Source organism: Schistocerca americana, chromosome 4 (genome assembly GCF_021461395.2).
Source record: "Schistocerca americana isolate TAMUIC-IGC-003095 chromosome 4, iqSchAmer2.1, whole genome shotgun sequence".
Lineage (NCBI taxonomy): Eukaryota > Metazoa > Arthropoda > Insecta > Orthoptera > Acrididae > Schistocerca > Schistocerca americana.
In genome coordinates this window covers 827,341,662-827,356,331 of record NC_060122.1, presented here as the reverse complement: position 1 = coordinate 827,356,331, position 14,670 = coordinate 827,341,662, and the positions used below count along the sequence as shown (strand labels likewise).

The window sequence follows — 14,670 nt, the reverse complement described above, 5'->3', positions numbered from 1 at the left end:
CTCCTTTCTGGTGGAATGACTGGAACTGATCAGCTGTCGGACCCCATCCATCTAATAGGTGCTGCTCATGCATCGTTGTTTACATCTTTGGGACTGTGTCTGTGGTACAGTATCCACAGGCAACGCCTATCTCCAGGAGTTCTGGGAACTGGGGCGATGCAATTTTTTTTTGTGTGTGTAGATACGATTTGAATCATTGAGGGTACAGACTGCAATCCTAATGAAGAATTGAGAACATACACAAGGACAGCACTTGTGTGTTATTGATGTTTCATTCTGATCTGACTGTACAATGGATGACATGGTTTGCATGTGGATGCACATGTATCAAGGAATAGTTTAAACTTTGAGGTTTGGATATGTTTGGGAAAGTAAGTACATTAATAGAATAACAATATGTAAACTAATGCTGTTTGTTTATTTTCGAGTTCCATGGATCCTTGATGCGAGTGTATTGCTAGGATGTAGAAAGTGTCGGATTATTACAATAATAACCATTTGTAAATGGCAATGAGACTTAGTATCTAAACCACATGTAAACATGTAACGTAAACATATATATGAGGTGCAAGTGTCCAAATAACAACATGGAGTACAGTAGTATGTTAGTTATACAACAAATAATGCTTGCATTCTAATTCATTTAAAATTCATTGTCAACAATTGATATACATTGCCACATTGTCATTTCTTATAGGAGTGCTTAAAATTAGACACATTTCATTAATTATTATACATTCCTGTAAAGAACAGAAAGAGCTATTCAAAAGATAAAGTTGTAGCTGTTTTTTGAATTTAGTCTTATCCCCGATGACTGATTTAACATAAGCTGAAAGTTTATTGTATACTTTTATCTTGGATAATGTACTCCTTTCTGTACCATGCTGAGGTTTTTTATATCTTTGTGAAGTTCATGATTACTTCTTGTATCATGGTAAGATATTCACTGTTTGTCCTGTACATTGTATGATTATTCTTCACAAAGCACATCAGTGAGAAAATGTATTAACATGGCATGGTGAGGACACCCAGTTGTTTGAATAAGTTTCTGCAAGAGTATCTAGAGTGCACTCTACCGCTAATTTTGATTACTCCTTTTCTGTGCACTAAAGACTTTGTTTGCTCATGACTGGTTTCCCCAGAACATGAAGCCAAATATCATAAGTGAATGGGAATGTCCAAAGTACACACCATTGATTGTTTCCCAGTCACTAACTGATGAAGTGGAGCAAATGCTGCCAAATTCATTCTTTTACATATGTCGATGATTTGAATTGACCAGTTTAGAGTGTTGTTAACGTGTAATGCCAGGAATCTGGAAGACTCAACTCTCAGTATTTATTTGTCACCACATTTTATTTCAATATTTTCCAAGTTTTTGTTTGCTGTTTGAAACTGAATGAATTGAGTCGTGTTAACATTGAGGGACAGATCATTTGAAGTGAACCAGTCTAGAGCTGCTTTGAAAATAGCGGTCACAGAGTTCTATAGACTGCATTTTGGTACTTTCTCTGTCATAATGGTTGTCATCTGCAAATAGGGTGAAGTGTGCTTTTTATGTCATACACCATGGCAGATCATTGAAAAGGATTGGGAAAGGTAAGGGACCAAGCACTGAGCCCTGTGGTACTTCACATTTCACTGTGCCCCATTAACAACAGGCAGGTGCCATTGCAGAATTATTCAGTACTACCTTCTGTCATCTAGATATGGTTTGAGCCTCATCCCTACTTTACCATATAAGCCATAGTGCTCAGCCCTCATAAGCAGAATTTTGTGATATACACAGTTGAATGTTTTTGACAGATCACAGAAGATTCCAAATGGTGACATTTTATTGTTTATGGATTTGAGGAGTTTGTTGACAAATGGGAAAATGGCATGTTCAGTTCAAATACCCATTTGGAATCCAAACAGACTTTTATTAAGGATGTTAAGTTATTAATGATCCTCAATTCTCTTGAACATATGTTTCTGTAGGATTTTAATAAGACTTGTTAGCAATGAAACTGGCCAGTAGTTGGAAACTCAGCTTTGTCACATTTTTGAACAGTGGCTTTACAATTGCATATTTGAATATATTGGAGATAGTACCTTGATTTATAGACTCGTTAAATATATGACAGAGGACTTCAAGAATAAAATTACAGCGGTGCTTTCATATATATATTATCCACTACAGTGGAATTTTTCTTTTTCTTTTGGCTTATTGCGTCCTCTGTCTCATTGGTTGTAATGTAAGGAATATGCATCCGACTAATTTTGTTCTGCACTGCGTTTTGAAGAACGTTCGTGGCTTCAGTCATAGAGCCTTTAAACCACTTTGATCTGCCACTGTCAGAGAATGATTGTTGAAAATATCGACAACTATACCACCTTTGTCTACCATGCTTCCTTTATGACACACTTCAATGCTGTCTGTATCTTCTGAAATTTTTCCTGTTCCTCTTTGACTTCTTTCCAAATAGTTTGTATTTTATTATTTGAGCTGTCAATTTCATATTTGATAAAGATGCTCTTGGATTTTTAATTACACTCCTGGAAATTGAAATAAGAACACCGTGAATTCATTGTCCCAGGAAGGGGAAACTTTATTGACACATTCCTGGGGTCAGATACATCACATGATCACACTGACAGAACCACAGGCACATAGACACAGGCAACAGAGCATGCACAATGTCGGCACTAGTACAGTGTATATCCACCTTTCGCAGCAATGCAGGCTGCTATTCTCCCATGGAGACGATCGTAGAGATGCTGGATGTAGTCCTGTGGAACGGCTTGCCATGCCATTTCCACCTGTCGCCTCAGTTGGACCAGCGTTCGTGCTGGACGTGCAGACCGCGTGAGACGACGCTTCATCCAGTCCCAAACATGCTCAATGGGGGACAGATCCGGAGATCTTGCTGGCCAGGGTAGTTGACTTACACCTTCTAGAGCACGTTGGGTGGCACGGGAGACATGCGGACGTGCATTGTCCTGTTGGAACAGCAAGTTCCCTTGCCGGTCTAGGAATGGTAGAACGATGTGTTCAATGACGGTTTGGATGTACCGTGCACTATTCAGTGTCCCCTCGACGATCACCAGTGGTGTACGGCCAGTGTAGGAGATCGCTCCCCACACCATGATGCCGGGTGTTGGCCCTGTGTGCCTCGGTCGTATGCAGTCCTGATTGTGGCGCTCACCTGCACGGCGCCAAACACGCATACGACCATCATTGGCACCAAGGCAGAAGCGACTCTCATCGCTGAAGACGACACGTCTCCATTCGTCCCTCCATTCACGCCTGTCGCGACACCACTGGAGGCGGGCTGCACGATGTTGGGGCGTGAGCGGAAGACGGCCTAACGGTGTGCGGGACCGTAGCCCAGCTTCATGGAGACGGTTGCGAATGGTCCTCGCCGATACCCCAGGAGCAACAGTGTCCCTAATTTGCTGGGAAGTGGCGGTGCGGTCCCTTACGGCACTGCGTAGGATCCTACGGTCTTGGCGTGCATCCGTGCGTCGCTGCGGTCCGGTCCCAGGCCGACGGGCACGTGCACCTTCCGCCGACCACTGGCAACAACATCGATGTACTGTGGAGACCTCACGCCCCACGTGTTGAGCAATTCGGCGGTACGTCCACCCGGCCTCCCGCATGCCCATTATACGCCCTCGCTCAAAGTCCGTCAACTGCACATACGGTTCACGTCCACGCTGTCGCGGCATGCTACCAGTGTTAAAGACTGCGATGGAGCTCCGTATGCCACGGCAAACTGGCTGACACTGACGGCGGCGGTGCACAAATGCTGCGCAGCTAGCGCCATTCGACGGCCAACACCGCGGTTCCTGGTGTGTCCGCTGTGCCGTGCGTGTGATCATTGCTTGTACAGCCCTCTCGCAGTGTCCGGAGCAAATATGGTGGGTCTGACACACCGGTGTCAATGTGTTCTTTTTTCCATTTCCAGGAGTGTACATTCATTAGGATGCTACAATGTAATTTGTAGTGCTCCCTAACCTGAGGTTTGTTAGACTTTGTGAGTGAAACATAAAGTATTCTCTTTGTTTTACAGGATGTTTTGATTCCCTTTGTGAGCCATTGTTTCCTGTAATCACTCAGGTTGGTACTTTTTGAAATCCTCTTAGGAAAGGTAGCTTCAAAAAGGGTAGTAAATTCATTGAGGAATACGTTAAATTTATCACTGACATTTTTAGCCTTATATACTGTGTCCCATTCTAACTGCTGCAGATGTCTGCTGAAGGTTTCTGGATTCTAACCGTTGGTTAGTCTAAATGATCTGTTAATAAAACTATGCTTGTTAGCAGGGCCTACGTTGTACATTTTTAACAGCTACCTGTCATGCTCAGAAAGGCGATTTAAGATTTGTGTTACACATGTGTTATCAATTCTGTTGCTGTCTACAAAGATATTGTCAATTGGACTTGCGCAGTACTTTGTCACTCTTGTGGGAAAGTCAACAACTGCCCTCAGATTAAAAGTGCTTATTACAGTTTCAAAATCTATTCTATAATTATTACAAGTAAGAAAATTTACATTAAAGTCACCCAGCATGATAATTTCTTTGATTTTTGAGAACAGGCAAGTTAAAAGTGATTCTACTTGCTTGATAAATATACTATGCTTTCCTGAGGGAGCTCTGTAAACAGTAGCCACATAAATAGGCAGAGTATTAATATGGTGTTCAATGCAACAGGCCTCAAAATGTTTATCAACACAATAATTTCTTAGATGTATAGAGTTGTACAGTATATTATTTTTAGCATACATTATTACTCCACCCTTAGCCATTGAATTTGTAGTGTAATAAGCTGCTACATTGTACTTCTATAGTTGTATCATCTCAGTCCTTTCCTTCAAATGATGTTCAGTAAAACATAATATATGGGCGTCATTTATTGTATCATTATCATTAATGCAGACAGACAACTGGTCAAGTTTGTTTCTTAGGCCCATTGTATTGTGGTGAAAAATACAAAGTTTGTCATTTCCTAAACTCTTTGTCCTGATGTTACTGTTTACCTCTAAATTGTAATTAGAGATTGTAGGAAGTGTACCTGCAAGTTTCTGATTTAAGTTAGTCCTGGATCTAAGGCTGGGTATCAAAAATTCTGTAGAGTTGCGCAATTCCTGGCTGTTGTGCTGCTTCTTCTTGCCTCTGTTACTGCTGATGGTTGTGGAGACACATAAGGTGATGAAGGGTCTTGCACTACTGAAGATTGTGCGGGGAGGGGGGGGGGGGGACAAATACTGTCACATCTATAGTTGCTTAGAAGTGGTGGTCACTGCTGCAATCATTATACAGTTTTATCTAGGAGCTTGTTATGAGGGCTGAAAAGTGTAGCCAGTAGCTTATGGTCTATTAACGGATTGAATTTTATGCCAGACGAGTCATACCATTTTAACCATTTTATACCATAGATTACTGCTAACACCTCCTTTTTGATCTGAGAGCAGTCCATCTGCACTGCTGTCAGTGGTTTTGACATGAATACAAATGAATGTGTGACAACGTGGCACCAATACCGTATTGAAGCATATTTGAAGCATATCAGTGCTGAAGTCAGGCACATGCTTGGCAAAAGAAAATTCAAGACCATTTTTAGTTTCAGAAAGTTTACTGACATGCATCAGAACATGCCCTTTTTGTGGAGCTCCGTTAAAGGATATATACAATTTGAGCTGTCTTAGGTGTAAATTTATTGTAATTGTTTACTTTTCCCAAAAAGATTGGAGCTTATTTGTATTATTTAATAAGGAATTATGGTTCTGCCTTGAGCAAACACAATTTTTCTTCTTTTAGAACTCATACATGTTGTGGACAAGTTTCTCCAACTTCAATGGGTTTTACTGTATTCTCTTAGTATTACATATTGGTGTTCACAAATCTGTTTGGCATTTGCAGCACAGCTGTAATTATTGCCTTATATTACTAGGCGATACCAAAACGAAAACTGGAATTATTTTGTAAAAGCTATATGTTCTCAAATTATTTACAAAACAATCTTATCCCCTTCAAAATACTCTCCATTACAACTAATACGTTTGTCCCACCAGTGCTTCCACAGCTCAAAACATTTTTTGTAGTTATCTTTAGAAATGACTGACCGTTCCTACCTCGTTTTTTCTTGATTTCTTCAATGTTGTCAAATCGGTGTCCTTTCATGCCCCCTTTTCACGGGTGGAAGTAAGAAAGTCACACGGAGCCAGATCAGGCATTTAAGGTGCTCGGGGCAGCGGAACCATGCACAAGCTCTCAAATTTTTTCAATATTTTTGTCAATTCAGGCAGTTGATAGATGTCCAGGATAAGGTTTGTCATCAATTGACATGTCACCTTTGTTAAATTGAGCAAACCACTCATGCACATGAGTTTTTCCCATAGTGTCATCTTGGTAATCAGTTTTCAACATTAAAACATTTTCAGCACCATTTTTACCGAGTAGAAGATAAAGTTTCACAGCTACACAGTGTCCAATTAAACTTGTCATAATAAAAAACGAAACAAGAACAAAACAATGGTAGCAAAAACAATCAGATGATCAGAACAAGCCAGGTCAACAGCACAGTCGGCACTGAACTGGCACTATACACGCTTAATGGCAGAAATACATACTACACAAGCTCTGCCCAAGGCAATGTCATTCTGCTCTCTCTCTCTCTCTCTCTCTCTCTCTCTCTCTAATCCAACCAGTACAGTCTCGACCATGCTCCAGAAGCAAGTGGAGTTTCTCTTGGGTGAGACACTTTCTCTCCCACTAGCATTCCTGCCAAACGCTAAACATTCACTCCACTACCAACACCCTGACTAAAGCTTTAGCAAGCTGAGATATGATATGGCGTAAACTTTGTTCATTTACACTACCAATGTCTTAAGTCTGTAGGTATAGCCACAATCAAAAATATACTTAAAAAACACAAATTAAAGTCTGTAGGTAGAACTACTGTCACAAGCCAGTCCAGCCTCAGCTAACACCCAATGTGTTCCACCTGCGCAATGGTCTGTGACCCCTATTTTTAACTTTTCTGTTGACTGTGATGTCAGACAAGTTACATTACTCATGTCTGCACTTTGGATAATATCTTGTCCTACACAGTTTCTTTCAGTGTCAAGTCTTTCGTATTGTTGCATAAAACAATTTTAGTCACTCTACTACTTGAAAACATATTTTTCTAGACAAACTATTTTTGCACTCCCTAGCCTTAGGACTTGAGAAGAGCATAACTGCATGTTGCTAATGGGGATGTGTCCCAAAACTACATTGTATCCCTCCACCAACACCCCAGAAACTTTCTGACACTTCGCTCTGAGCCTCTGTCTGGGTGACTTGCATTTTACTGGGCCCACAGCTGCTCACCATATGACAATGGCCCCTTCTGGCCATTTCACACCCCAAAAAACTCAATTAAAATTTAAATATCTTCCAATCCAAAGCTTGGATTATGATGCAGTTTGAACCAATCAGTCTTAAATAAAATAAAGTCCACATGCATGTTATGTTCAATCATTATTTTTTATCTTGATCTACTCTCTTCATAACGTAATATAAGTAATGGGACAGAGCTTGGTCAGTGAGATACGAGACCACTTCCACGTCGTGTGCTCTTGCTCAAGATGTGACCTCAATGTGTACTCGATGCTGGGCTCAAGAAAACTGCAATTGTTGAGCTCACAATGCAAACTGTTTTCCAGTTAACAGGTAAACGGTATTTCAAGGCATTGCATGTGATGCTCACTTGCGACTATTGTTACAATAATGTCATCTAGTTAATTTGCAGTTGAGAATAGCTTGTAGTGCTGCTCTAAGTAACAGTATGTAAAGTTAAGCAATTCCAATGGTAAATGCAAAAAGCATATTGAGCACAAGACCTGACATGTTCACTTATCTACTGGGAACTCTTAGTATGTGCACACAAGATTAATCGTAGAAAAATACTGGCTGCCGGCCAGTTTTGGTAGTAATTCTTCTGGGTGCTGAATTAGTACAGGTCAGTTTGTAATTGTATGGCAATGGCTCTCTCAAAATCACCAGAAGTTCAGATATCATCATTATGACTATATCTATCACCAAGGGCATTGACCACTTATGTACTGATAATGGATGTAGTGAAGTACATCTAGTTCTGCATTAACTGCCTCTCTCATGTGTGAACAGAACTGGCTGAGTGTAACAGAAGCAAGATGAAGCTGAGTGTTTTAATTATATATTTGCCTGAAAATGTGTTTACAGCTGAGTTATGGTTCAAATAATTGCTCATACTTTTTATGCAACTTATCCACGTCTTTAAATAGAATGATAGAGTCTGCCAGATTGATTTGGTCATATGTTCTAAAGTCCCAAAGAAAATGGTTTAAAAGTTGATATTACACAGTTTTTTTAACAGGGTCAGAACTGAAAGTTTTTTATGGTTACTTACAAGTCACCATTCATCTTCCAGAATATTATAAATACTTAATACATTGCCCCTCTGCCTTACAAACTATCTATCGTATGGGCACTCTTGTTTGTAGCTAATCTATGACGTAACCTACAATGTGTCATAATAATTCTCTGTGATGTTGGACTCTGAGAGGGGAAGGTGAATTCTGTTCACTTACTGACTGCTAATCATGGTAGACACTGCAATTTTGTCCTCAAGAACTTTTATTTCAGAAGAAGCATTTTCAAATGATTTAGCCAATTGCTACACTTCAGTGGAGAAGTATCTGGTAGTTTTTCATCCTACTTCTCAGTCACCTGCTAAGCAGTCACACCCCTAATAAATGATTCAGCATAGGATTTGTTGCACTGTTTACATGCAGAATTGCACAGATGAGGTAAACCTTGTAAGTCTACAGCAAAGGCTGCTTGCTATTTACTGGACTGCTTACTATTTTGATTTAATTTTTTTCTTACAGCTCACTTATGAGCTTGCTGGCTGTGACAATTGGTCAGAAAATAACACATTACAGAAAATATAAAACTACTTGGTTCTTCTAATTAGCAAAATATTTGCATAAGTTCATATAACTAGCTACTAGATGAAAGAAGTAAAACACATTTATGTGTTGGATCCATTACACTTTTTGCCATACAGCACTGCAGACAATGTTGCAGATTCTTTGCCTGTGACTTGACAGATTCCCTGAAAGTAGAAAGTGGTTGTGAGGAGGACACAGTGTGTTATCTTGGATGGAGAGTCATCAACAGATGTAGTAGTAACTTACAGTGCACCCCTGAGAAGTGTGCTGGGACCATTGCTATTCATTTTGTGTATGTGGAACTATGGCCACCAGAGTTCTGTCAGTTCTGGATCCATGACTAATGAACACTCGTTACAATGATGAGCAAATTTGAAGTTGCCAACTGTGTTATCATTCACTGATATCAAAACACAAAAATCTATTAATGAGATTGACACAGCCGAAGTGCAATCTGATGTAGCACTTGATTTGCAAGAAACAGGATTCATGAAGTGAACTCCATTGTAAATCAGAAATCAGTTGAATAGTGAAAATTGTGAAGAGTGATAAACATGAAAGACCAAAACACTTTGCCAGAGATATTGGTGGGCAAGCAGGGCCATTTTACTGATGGCCATTTGGCTCAAGGTATATAGCTTGATACTGCAGCAAGTGGTTTATTACCATGTGGCCACAAAATTTATAGTGCACTGATGAGTCTCTTATCACATCCATATCACCTGTTTGCTGCATTGTTTCTGCAGGAATAATGTATTCTACTATGCCAACAGTTGGTTGGTCTCTGGATCACTATTGGTGTTGATATGCTGCAATACTAAATGGGACGGATAGTGTGCGGGAGGGCAAAAGAGTGATGCCAATATCTTTGTCCATGGCCTCCTGCATAACAATGTTGGAGGCCTGGCTGGTCCAGTGATTAGAAGGCTTCACTTGAGCCCACATCCAGGACTGGGTGCCAGGAGAGCCCATGGAGTTGGGCAGGACTCTGTCTCCATTGTCACCCATATCCCTGCAGAATCACAGAGCTAGAGTCAGCCCAGCTAGCAAGCAGAGTGCCAAAGTAGATTGACAAAACAATTAAACACCACATATAAGCCCAAATCATTATGAACCAAGTCCATGATACCAAAAGAGAATAAACAAGAATAGCCATTACACTGGTACTATTGTGGTGTGTGATGATAGTTCTGTAGTCAAGCAGCAAGTCATAGTGAGGTGAGCCACACAGGACTTTAATGCTGCTTACCAGTAGCAGTACATTGCTATCACAGATTCACTAGCACCTTGTGTGGGTGCAAACTGAAGGTGCCGATTTGGGTACAGCTTAAGTCAAGTTAATATCGGGACTGTGTGATACTAAATAACGTTAACAAAATTGACAATTTAAACTTTGTTGTGAGTGATGTCTGTTAGCAATGTCAATATCACTGGCTGCCTAAACTAATAGTAAGCATGTTTCCTTTTAGCAGACACACAAAAAATTTCTCAAGTGGCTGGTATGACTTGTCCACATAATGAAAAGCTGTTCCCTGGGAACATGTGTTTGCTGAGGGTAGAGAGTGGCAAGAAAACTGTATTGTATAGGCAGCATAAGAAATTCTAGCTTTACAGCTTCTGAAATAAATTGCTTTCTGGAATAGAACAAGCTGAAGATTCATAATCTACAGACTAAGTGAGCATTGCGATTTGACAGACTGCATTAGCCTAGCATTCAGCTAACTGTCAAACGGCTTCCTCTGGAGCTGGAGCTGATTTTGTTTACTCTCAGAGGTATCCATTGTTAGCATTAGGCCCATTTTAGGGTGAATATTTAAGAAAGCTTGAGCTGCAGAATAACTGTAAAAATTATCCTATATTAAGAAGTTATATACAGAGAAAAAATTGAGTACAGTTCCATCAACTCAGTTTGATTGTGCTCTCTTAGTATTTACCCTTAAAACATGATTAGCCTCTTTCCTACAGAGGGAAATCATTCAATATCAGTTCCTATTAGTTTCTCTTTATTCTCCTCGGCTCAGCAGTAGTTCCGTAAGAACTGCTGTCCACATTAAACCATTCAATTACTGACAGTACTACTACATCAACAGATGTTACTTTTTCTGTGTTGAAACTTTGTGCCATACAAACTGCCCATTTCCCAGGATATCAAAAATATTGCCAAAACCTTAACAGATTGACATTAGCTGCCCTTCTTATCCGAAAGCATAATCTGTACCTTACCCACAGATACACCACACACCTGCTATTGAGATACAAAGGAGTGCCCCACTTCAGTACACAATACCATTCAGGAAAACTGGACTACATTCTTTAACTGCTTCTGATTGTACCCTAAAATGAGGAACTTCCTCCCCAACCCTCCTAAAATGATGTTCTACCCCACATCCGGCTGGCATAACACCTTTATCCATCCTTATTTCATACCTGCTCCTTCTTACATGCAACATCTTTTGCTGTTTACATAAGCACCACTATTAATCAGCTGCCCCTTGCTTTCAAGATGGTATAACATTTCTTCGATACTGAATTAGTTGCTTAATTTAATGTGGTATACTTTGCTATTTGTCTATGAATCCACATAATCTACATTTTTGGCCTCGTGTGTGAGTCAGGTCCTTCCCTCCTCCCACATCCTATCAGCAACTTGTTCTTTGCCTCATTCTTCGAGGGAGGGCCTTGCCTAGTCACTTGTGCCTCACTTCCAGCATGAGCAGTGGCTCCCCATATGAACCATGGATCTTACTGAGGTAGGTAATGATACAGATGGCCGTACCATACATGCAACCACAACAGAGGGTTATATGTGAAGTGGCCAGGCAAACATGTGGTTCCTGAAGAGGTGCAGTAGCCTTTACAGTGGTATCAGGAACAACAATCTGAATGACTGACTGATATGGCCTTGTTATGTTAGCTAACGTGGCCTTGTTGTACTGGTACTATGAATGACTGAAAGCAAGGGGAAACTACAGTTATGATATTTCATGACTGCGTGCAGCTCTTGTGTATGGTTAAATGATGATGGCATCCTCTTAAGTAAAATATTCTGGAGGTAAGATATTCCCCCATTTGGATCTCCAAAAGGGTTACTCAGGAGGATTGCAGGTCGAAGGTGAAATGTTAGAAGTGTTGATAGGGTTAGAGAAATTAAAACTTGAGGTGGATAGGTTGAAGTTAGAATGAATGGGTATTAGTGAAGTGCAATGGTAGGATTTATGTGACTTCGGGTCAGGTGAGTGCAGAGTTACAAATACAAAGTAAAATATGACTAATGCAGGAGTAGGTCTAATAATGAATAAGAAAATGGGAGTGTGGGTAAGCTATTATGAACAGCCTGGTAAACAGCTTATTGTAGTCGAGATAGACTTGCGCCATAAGATGTGGGGATTCGGGTTCCACTTAGTAGGTGAGGGGTCCATTACACAAAGGAGGTTGCTAAACCAATAGCAGTGGCTATGTGGAATGGGCTGACATTTTTTAGGCTAGAGGGTTCCAGGAAAGTACAAACAGACCTTCAGTACCAAAGGGTACAGAGCAAACACAGGATGAGGGTGGACTTAATAACATTTGACATTGCAGTTGTAAGTTGTTGTAGCTGTGTTGGGAAAGAATCAGACTTCCAAGCACTAATAGGAAGCACTGAAACTCAAATTATTATAGGTACTGAAGGTGCTTAAAACTGTAGATAAGTTCAGGTGAAATTTGGTGATCAGGAAGGACAGATTAAATACAGTGTGTTTCTTTGCTGTTGGAAGAGGTCTATCTTGTAGTGAAATAGAAGTAGATAGTTCCTGTGAGTTTGTATGAACAGAGTTTATACTTGACAGCTGTAATAAATTAGGTTAAAATGAAACTTAAATCTCATTTTGAATCGGTATCTCACCCATACAGTTGTAGTTGGTGCTGACTTCAATCTCCCCTTAATGTAAATATGTCTTTATAGTCAGTGGTACACACAAAACTTCATCTGAAATTGTACTAAATGCTTTCTCTGAAAATTATTTTGAACAGTTAGTTTAGGAGACCGCTTGAAGTGTAAATTATTGCAAAAAATACTTGAACTCTTAGCAAAAAATATTCCTGAGCAAATTCAGAGAACCGTGATGTATGTAGGGAATAGTGACCACAAGGTTGTTGTAGCAGGACTGAGTACTGTAACATCCAAATCCACCAGAAATTAATGCAAAATACACCTATTTAAAAAAGCAGATAAAAATTCTCTTGATGCCATCCTAAGAGACACTCTCCATGCCTTCCAATTTAACTATGTAAGCGGAGACCAGATGTGGCTTAAATTCAAAGAAATAATATTGATGGCAATTGAGAGATTTATACCAAGTAAATTAATAAGAGATTAAACATATTCGTAGTACACAAAACAGGTCAGAATACTGTTGCAGAAGCAATTTGGGGTGGGGGGTTGCGCAAAATTTATTGCTGTCTTAAATGCGAGATGCTTTCAATAGCTCCCACAGTTAAACTCTGTCTCAAAATCTGGCAGCAAATTCACAGAGATTCTGATCATATTTAAAGTAGACCAGCAGCAAGACACAATCAATACCTTCACAGTGCAATTATTCTGATGTTACTAATGACTGTACTACTAGAGCAGAATTACTAAACATGGTTTTCTGAAATTCCTTCACCGAGGATGCAGAGTAAATATTGCAGAATTTGAATGAAGAAGAGCTGCCAACATTAGTAATTTAGAAGTAGATATCCTCAGTGCAGTGAAACAATTTAAATCACTTAATAAAAACAAGTCATCTGGTCCAGACAATAAACCAATTAGGTTTCTTTCAGAGGATGCTGATACAATAGGTGTATATTTAATCATATACAAACAACCACCTGCTTGATGAAAGATCAGTCCCTGAAGAGTGGATGGTTGCACAGGTCATCCCAGTACTCAGGAATGGAAATCAGAGTAAGGTGCTGAATTGCGAATCCATATCACAAATGTTGATATGCAGTACAATTTTGGAACATATACTGTGTTCAAACATTACAATTTACCGTGAAGAAAATGATTTATTGACAAATAGATAATATGTATTCAGAAAATATTTTTCTTGTGAAACACAACTAACTCTTTATTCTCATGAAGTAATGAGTGCTATTGATTGCAAATTTCAAATTGATTCCATATTTTTAGATTTCCAGAAGGCTTTTAACACGATTCCTCACAAACAACTTCTTATCAGACTGTGTGCATGTGGAGTGTCATCTCAGTTGTGTAACTGGATTCATGATTTCCTCTCAGAAAGGTTACAGTGCTTAGTAATTGATGGAAAGTTGTCAAATAAAACAAAAGTGATATCTGGCATTCCCCAGGGAAGTGTTATAGGCCCTCTGCTGTTCCTAACCCATGGGTGCGAATCAGGAAGTCTTTGCCCCTCTCCCCCTTTTTTTAGCCTAATTACTGCTGTTAATGTGAAGTCAACATATCCATTCGCAGAAGGGTCTTTCTTGGACTGGCCTGACGTTATCTCCTGGTAAATCTACGACACAGTGCTGCTCTTAGTTGTTGAAAATGGTGGTTGGACATCTCATGTCCACAGATTAGGAGCAACAAAATGTGATGCGTTTTCTATGAAGTCAAGGACAAATGCCGATCGAAATCCACAGGGAAATGCAGCCTATGTATGGTGAAGGTGTCTCATGCTGGGAAATGTGAGGTGGTGTGAATTTGCAAAAAGTTGTGAAGA

The 14,670-nt window shown here is 39.9% G+C and overlaps 1 protein-coding gene across 5 annotated transcripts in view; it reads left to right on the top strand.

The window, feature by feature from the left end:
• LOC124612316 (protein O-mannosyl-transferase 2) overlaps positions 1 to 14,670 on the top strand; it is a 192,500-nt gene that overhangs the window by 7,260 nt on the left and 170,570 nt on the right. For 2 of the 5 annotated variants that reach the window (XM_047140445.1, XM_047140446.1), the window contains exon 2: positions 4,056 to 4,102. The exons of the other annotated variants lie outside the window; for them this stretch is intronic. The gene's annotated coding sequence lies outside the window, so the exon portion shown is untranslated. The remainder of the gene's footprint in view (positions 1 to 4,055; positions 4,103 to 14,670) is intronic. 5 annotated transcript variants of the gene reach the window in all.